Raw genomic sequence first — 7,964 nt, 5'->3', positions numbered from 1 at the left:
CGTTGCACGTTCACAAGCGAGGGTGGAGGGGGGTGGTTCGCCAGCCTGACAGAGCCAATACTCTTGCCTTCGCGACCTCTCTGACCTGATATGAACACTTGGTATTTCCCAAACTTGGTCGCACTTGGGGGTTGGTACTACCCTGCCACAGAACCGCTCTACTCATGCGATGCTACAACATCTGACTAAAGCTTTCTGCTACTTCACATAATTTCCCACTCATACAGCCCAGGTTGCACAAGGGAAAGGACGCAGGGAAACGTGACACACACTAAATAAAATCTGTGAATAAATAAACAAACGCCGTTTGGTCCATTCTCTAATGTAATGAGACGTGGACCAAGGTGGCCGGAACTGCCTCGTAAGGCGCCTTCCGGCCAATGACGCCAAACGCTCATTTCCATTTATTTCTGCTTGTTACCAACTGATTTATTTCTGCAGGGTAAAACCCTCTCGCTCTTGTACTGGAAATTCAATGAGAAGAATATGGAACGGTACAAGAAATTTCGTTTCAATGGACTGAATAGCGGAAATGTACCTGGCTGCAATAGTAGCAACTGTCAGCTCACCGCCAGATTCGGTTATAGCATCATTACAGGCGTAGGTTACGGAGCTTACCGCGCTAGTCGTTGCACTGTGAGCGTGGCAGGCCAGTCATCGTTCTCACCGGCATCGCTCACCAGGAAAATACAGCCGATGGCCTGCATCTGCTGGTAACACAGGAGGTTGGACCTCAAGCACAGAAATGTACACCACCATGCGAGTTGTGAAGCGTGACAGGAGGTCAGTGATCACAGAAATCATGTCGGGGTCATCAATAATGTTGCGACAAATGTGAAACTAGCTTTCAATCAACATTTATTGTCTGATGTGTTCACACAATGCAATCTGGGAGTATTCTATAATCGTCAAAATTCAGCAACAGCATAAATATGTAAAATAAAGAATAAACACAATGTCAAAGATATTACATCTAAATGTAATCACTGTACAACTTGCACACGACTACACCTTGATGCATTACAATGTACAAACACTAGGCAAGAACTACATAGTAATATGATAGAAGACTAAGTCTAATACTTGACACTCATGGCACCACACCTCAAATTTTTATTCATATAATCTTTATAGCAGCATTCCATATGTCTCTCTTTTTTCTGTAATCATCTACAAATGCGAGTGTGGTTTCTTTGGAATCAACAGAATTGACCCATAAGGCCTGGAATCTTTCGCAAACGAGTTACAGAAACTATTTGGTAAAAAAATTCATTTTTGCTCTACTTGTAGCTTTATATGTCAGGTTCATCATCAGGTGTCCATCATTTCGTTAATGGTCCTAATTATTGTGATATTTATGTGGAAGTGAGACAATGAGTGAAATTCGATAAAGTTTGCAATGAAAATTAGGCGTCGGTAGGATTTTGCGTCTGGTACATATCATATAATATGTTGCTGCATATGAAATTTAGCTAACACATAAAATTTTTCTTCAGACTTGGTTGGAGGTCTCTGTCACTATCTCGAGAGAACTGATACGACGTAGCACACTCATTTGCGATTGCGCTGCGCCAGCGATAAGGCCAGAGTTAAGTATCCACAACATTCCTCATATTTCATAAATGGTTTGAGATACTGAAACGAGATTTTGGCAAATGATAGCACACAAAGAATAGGAACTTTTTCATAAGCTACTGGCCTTACTTTTCGTCAGTTCCTCTTTTAATAAACCACTGTTTCAGACTTCCCTCGCAATTGCTTCTGCACAACATGTTAGTGAGATGAAACTGTGTAAACTCCAAAAGATGAAAATTATAACATGGCAACAAGAGAAATGTGTAGATTCTGCTCAAAATTCCCCAATCGTGACACGTCCATGAAAGTTAAAATTGGTTAACAAACCAGGCGAAAGTAAATCACTGCAGTTTATGCAAAATTCTTTTTAGATAGGCTCTACTAACCAAAGAAGAGGTGTCAGACCTTTTTGAAGGGTCACCAGGCAAGTCAGGCGTGGAGGGACCCTGCTTAATATTTGCCAAAAATGTGAGTGTAGGCTTCAGTTTAGAACGGCTCTTCCCCTCCAGCACTCGGCATTTCCCCTACAGCACTCTGAGTTACCCCCCACCACGGCCGCTCTCCCCACGTTTTTCCAGCCGACTGTGCATCTATGGCCACGGCATTTTGTGCTCACTACAGTATAAGTGGACGATGCACAGCACGGTTGGTTTGCGCTTCATGTTCAGTAAGACATGGTACAGTTACAACGTCAATTGCTATCAGAAATCATGTCAGAGTCATCAATAATGGTACGACAAATTTGAAACTAACTTTGAAGCAACATTTAATGTCTGGTGTGTTCACACAATGCAATCTGAGAGTATTCTATAAACGTCACAATTCAGCAACAGCATAAATATGTAAAATAAAGAATAAACACAATGTCAAAGGTATTACATCTAAATGTAATCACTGTACAACTTGCACACTACTACACCTTGATGCATTACAATGTACAAACACTAGGCAAGAACTACACAGTAGTATGATAGAAGACTAAGTCCAATACTTGACACTCATGGCACCACACCTCAAATTTTTACCCATATAATCTTTATAGCAGCATTCCTTATGTCTCTCTTTGTCTGTAATCATCTACAAATGTGAGTGTGCTTTCTTTGGAATCAACAGACATTCACATAAATCGCATTAAAGTATAACCTCAGCACACTGTGCAACGAAACACATGGGCCGCAGGTGTATTCCGTCTGCTAAACAGCACAAATGGTTCCCACCAAGCCCAGAAAGCAAAGCGCTTTTACACATGGCCTCCATTTCAAGGAACTGAGGCATGCACAAATGTGTATGTGTTGCTGCGCGCCGGCCGGAGTGGCCGAGCGGTTCTAGGCGCTACAGTCTGGAACCGCGCGACCGCTACGGTCGCAGGTTCGAATCCTGCCTCGGGCATGGATGTTAGTGATGTCCTTAGGTTAGTTAGGTTTAAGTAGTTCTAAGTTCTAGGGGACTGATGACCTCAGCAGTTAAGTCCCATAGTGCTCAGAGCCATTTTTTTGTTGCTGCGCATCCAGAAATGTTGGTGAACGCGCGAAATTGAACGGAAAAAGGCATCATGAGGACGCATTATAATGGCTACTGTGCCACGCCGTTTTAGATACCATTGACTGGCAGCAGTTACTATAGCGGCACGAAACTCTCCGAATTCTGTCGACGAGTTGTGATCAGTACCAGGGGGCAGGAGCTCTAAATAAAGGGAACAGTCATTAATTTACATCCTGCATTTACAACACAAAGTAATATATACTTGTACAGGACATCACAGGATGAATGATTTCATTTGAATAGTTATTGAATTTATAACAGAAAAAAGTAGCGACTTCTACCAGACAGGTGAGTGTTTGAGGCCTGCATGAACTTGATGATCACTGAATAAAAGGTCATACAATAAAGTTTATTTGATTTGTGGTAAGGACTGTAGTACCAAACTGCTGAGGTCATCGGTTTTAGGCCTACGCACTGCTTAATCTAACTTACACTAAGGACAATACATACATCCATGCCCGAAGGAGGACTCGAACCTCCGGCGGGATACAATAACGTAACGTAACAAAAGTATGGTATCGTACAGGTAAATACGTACACTCACCTCTTTTTTATTGAAGATATCTGTTGGTGAATGCATTTGCTGAAGATTACTTCAAATTATACGTTTGTTCATTATGCAGAGTCAGACGCTTGTCTCTTATTTGGTGGGTTCTGCGCTCCATGTTCTGAATTTTTATAGCAGATTTAACTGTTAGCAGAGAGTTAAGAAGTGTAGATCCCATATACCTTTTTTTGTGTCACACAACATAGAAAAAACACTTTCTCTTTCTGCATTTGAATACCTAAGTGTTAACACAATCTTTACAATTGTAGAAATATTTGCGAAAACTATTTGTCATTTAAAATTTTTGATTGATGACAGTTTACACCAAAAGGCTTCAGGCAATTCTTTTTGTAAGATCTCCTTGTCTGTTTCATGAAAATAGCAAGGTAATGATTTCCATTCATTGTGTAATGAGACAGGATTTGGTAACAAATGCTGATACTTCTCCGAAACGATTTGTAAATTTGACATATCTCTTCTCCTTTCATAGCTAAGAGCAACATTTGGCTCAACTAACTGAATACTGTGGAATAGTGTCCCTGATAGAGGTAATCGGCGTATCACCTCAATTACAGCAGTTTGATAAAACTGCAGACACCGTTCCCAAAAATTATCAATATCTGTTTTTTCGTTATCACTGGAAAAATTTAAAAACTTTTCATGTTCACTTCCAAGGTAGATTTCGTTAAGTAAAGTTTGAGGGTCAAGAGAATTTAATGTATATATATATATTTAAAGGAGATGGTTTTCATAAAGTTTTGACAAAGGGCTCTGACTACTTTCTGTGTTTGTGATTGTAGTTGCCCTATTAAATTCTGCTTACTTTGAAAAAGAGTATTTGCGCTGTTATAAAAAACAAGAACGTATTTCATAAATTTGAGATAAGTTTTGTATAAATGTTATTCATTTAATGACTTATCATTTCCTGCTTCGTCACTCTATCATCTTAACCTGGCTTCAAGAAAATTTCTTATTTATTACTTAATAAGAGTTGCAGAGGTTCCCACTGCTCTAAAATCCTCGCTATACACTGCTGTAATGCTAGTCACCTTGCTTCATTAGGTCTTAAAATTTTATGTTTCTCTTGGTTCATGAAATCTTGTAATAAAGAGAGCATTGCTTGTCTTTTGTTGCTGTGGCTAAAGCAGGATGCCATGTTTCTTATTAAACCTTCTGCATTTCTCGGCAGTTTCACTGCAGCTATACTGGAAGCAATGTGTAAGGAAAGGCATACACATTTAATAACGAAGAATGAGTCATCTAGCTGTTTTCAGTTTTGTCATCAACGAGCAATTTTCCCCTACCATCACACTTGTATTGTTTGCAGCTATGACAATAATATTTTTAGCTGGAATATTTTCCTCGTTGAAACATGTGGTGGCTGCATAAGACAGAGCTTGCGCGGTATAATTTATGGCATCTAAAGTTACGATTTCCAGAACCTGTGTAGCTATACACTCATTGTTTTCAGAAAAAAATCTAACAACTGTACTCAACAATGTTTTACTAAGCATGTCAGTGCCTTCGTCTACAAATAATGAAAAATTGTGAATTTGCAGAATATCGTCCAATTTATCATACTCTACTATAGCCACAACATTTTTTTATAACACTGTGCATTTTGTTCTATGAATTTTCATATTTTGGGCAATTTCAGAAACGACGAAAATGTCTTTTATGAGGTCACTTATATGTTTTATTGTTGACAAGGTGCCCGTCCGCTGTGGCCGAGCGGCTCTGGGCGCTTCAGTTCGCAACCGCGCTACTGCTACGGCCGCAGGTTCGATCATCCTGGATGTCTGTGATGTCCTTAGGTAAGTTAGATTTAAGTAGTTCTAAGTCTAGGGGACTCAGATGTTAAGTCCCATAGTGCTTAGAGCCATTTTTTTGTTGACAAGGATAGTGAGTGAACAGTAAATGCTGTCGCCAATCTTATTTCAGCGGCTTTGGCGTCTTCAAGCTTAAGACTTGCGGTGCTTGTAGTATCTTAATGCTCCCACGATGAAAGCACTGATTGTTCATTAAATTGTGTCACTGGACTTTTGTGCGAATCACGATTTGCGCGGTAGCCGGCCGAAGGGCGCCGTGCGGTTCTGGGCGCTGCAGTCTGGCACCGCGAGACCGCTACGGTCGCAGGTTCGAATCCTGCCTGGGCACGGATGTGTGTGATGTCCTTAGGTTAGTTAGGTTTAACTAGTTCTAAGTTCTAGGGGACTAATGACCGCAGAAGTTGAGTCCCATAGTGCTCAGAGCCATTTGAACCATTTGAGCCATGATTTGCGCCTTTCTGAAGTTCGCTTCTTCCAGCACACAAACTAATATCACACGCCCTGCGACGAGCACAAGAACTGTCCATGAGATCTATAGTTCACTACCCTTTAAACTATTTATGCTCCAGCCATTCTTCCGTCAATTTCTGTTTACGTCTTTGACTGTCACTGTTTTGTATCTCTATTTTTATCTCGGAGCTGAAGCCATAATAATAAAAATACTAATACTACTGTTACATACTCCCCAAAAAAGAAACTTTAGAAGCTTATGTTAAGGCTGAAGGAATTGAACTGCAACATGTGAGCGCACATCAAAGACGATCGCCGCTGCGTAAGTTAAGAATGTATATGTGGAAGTAACAATGGGCAGAGTTTACAGTAGACGAGCTAAATGTTGCCAACGGCCTCTTGGTTTCGGTCGCCTCATTTTGGTCCCATTCGGACCACTTCGCGTCTATTGTCTTCTGTTCGTGATTGTTGCTAACGTCAGGGTTTCAATAACAGCGACCTTATTCTTCTAATCATTGTGTAGTTTTGCTACAACTTTAGTTTAATTTACCTTTTTCTACAATTAAGTACCGCATTTGGAAATGATTGTCTTGTAATGCGCATTCCCGAATCTATGTTATTTCCGTGCGAAATTTGTACCTTAGGCGAAAGCAGTTGATCGGGAGGAGGAGAGCTAAGTAATAAACTCTTCAGTATTTTCCTTGTCTCGTACCCTCTCCAGACAGTGACTAAAATACTTTCCTATTGCATTTCGTTTCATCTCTGAGGTAGGCCCTTACAGGCCAACTTCCCGTTCGCAATGGTGGCAGACATATACAATGTTTAAAATTTACAGTTTTGCAATTTTTTCTATTTTAATTTCTGATTTTGTAAATTTTCTTTCTTGGACGAAAAGCCCCTGCATTTTACAGAGGGTTCGGAAATCCGTCGCTATGTCCCTATATTTTGGAAAAAAGACCCTATGCATAGCGACATGTCCCTACGGTAGGTGGTTATGTATTATGTTATTCTTATAAGACCTTTTGGAAAAGAATTGCAGGTAGCTGGTGATTGATTGGTCGCAAGAATAGTTCGCCTTATATCACTCTGATCAAGAGGCAAATCGCTAACAATACAAAGGACAAAATACCCAATTTGTTGAAATTTTACGGATTGCCACTCAAATTTTGTTCCCCATCCCTAATGTCAACGTCATATACTACTGCCTAGTTCGTTACGGATACAAAACAAATCGACAGTAAAGTTTCAGTGATAGTATGGATAAATAAGTGGCAACACTTGACTGAACCACCATGGAGCTAGTGGAATGGGTGAAGAGTGGTGTCAGTTAAGTATAGCGGTCGCACATTAAAATCGCAACATCTTGAAGACGGCATGCAAAAAATGTCAAATTGGCATGACGTACACACGTCCTTGGACGTGAAAATGTTTTGCATTTCAGCGCAACAGCACGGAATATGTAGGAGTAAGGCCTTGTACATTATATCTATAAGGAGAGATTAGGCAGTGGGTTCCTCATTCAGAAATTGCTTTTGACTATTGGTTGTTTGTGAGAAAACTGTGTTGTGCTACGTTTAAGAAACAGAAACTTCTACCAGAACGTGTCGGAATTCCACAGCGGCAAGATCATCAAGATTGGCGTTTAACGTTCTGCATTTTTGCTGTTCGCCAACGGTCTTGCCGCAGTGGTAACACCGGTTCCCATCAGATCACCGAAGTTAAGCGCTATCGGGCTGGGCTAGCACTTGGATGGGTGACCATCCGGTCTGCCGAGCGCTGTTGGCCAGCAGGGTGTACTCAGCCCTTACGAGGCAAACTGAGGAGCTACTTGATTGAGAAGTAGCGGCCCCGGTCTCGGAAACTGACATACGGCCAGGAGAGCGGTATGCTGACGACATGTCCCTCATATCCGCATCCAGTGACGCCAATGGTCTGAGGATGACACGGCGGCCGGTCGGTACCGTTGGGCCTTCATGGCCTGTTCGGGAGGAGTTTAGTTTTTAAAATTTTGCTGTTCACGT

General features: G+C 41.2%; 1 pseudogene; it reads left to right on the top strand.

Annotated features, from left to right (window-relative positions):
* The first annotated feature begins 7,610 nt into the window (after positions 1 to 7,610).
* Positions 7,611 to 7,728, top strand: LOC126475892 (5S ribosomal RNA; annotated as a pseudogene).
* The last annotated feature ends 236 nt before the right edge of the window (positions 7,729 to 7,964 follow it).

Source organism: Schistocerca serialis, chromosome 4 (genome assembly GCF_023864345.2).
Source record: "Schistocerca serialis cubense isolate TAMUIC-IGC-003099 chromosome 4, iqSchSeri2.2, whole genome shotgun sequence".
Lineage (NCBI taxonomy): Eukaryota > Metazoa > Arthropoda > Insecta > Orthoptera > Acrididae > Schistocerca > Schistocerca serialis.
Note: the sequence above shows the minus strand (reverse complement) of the source record. Positions and strands in the feature narration are given on the sequence as shown.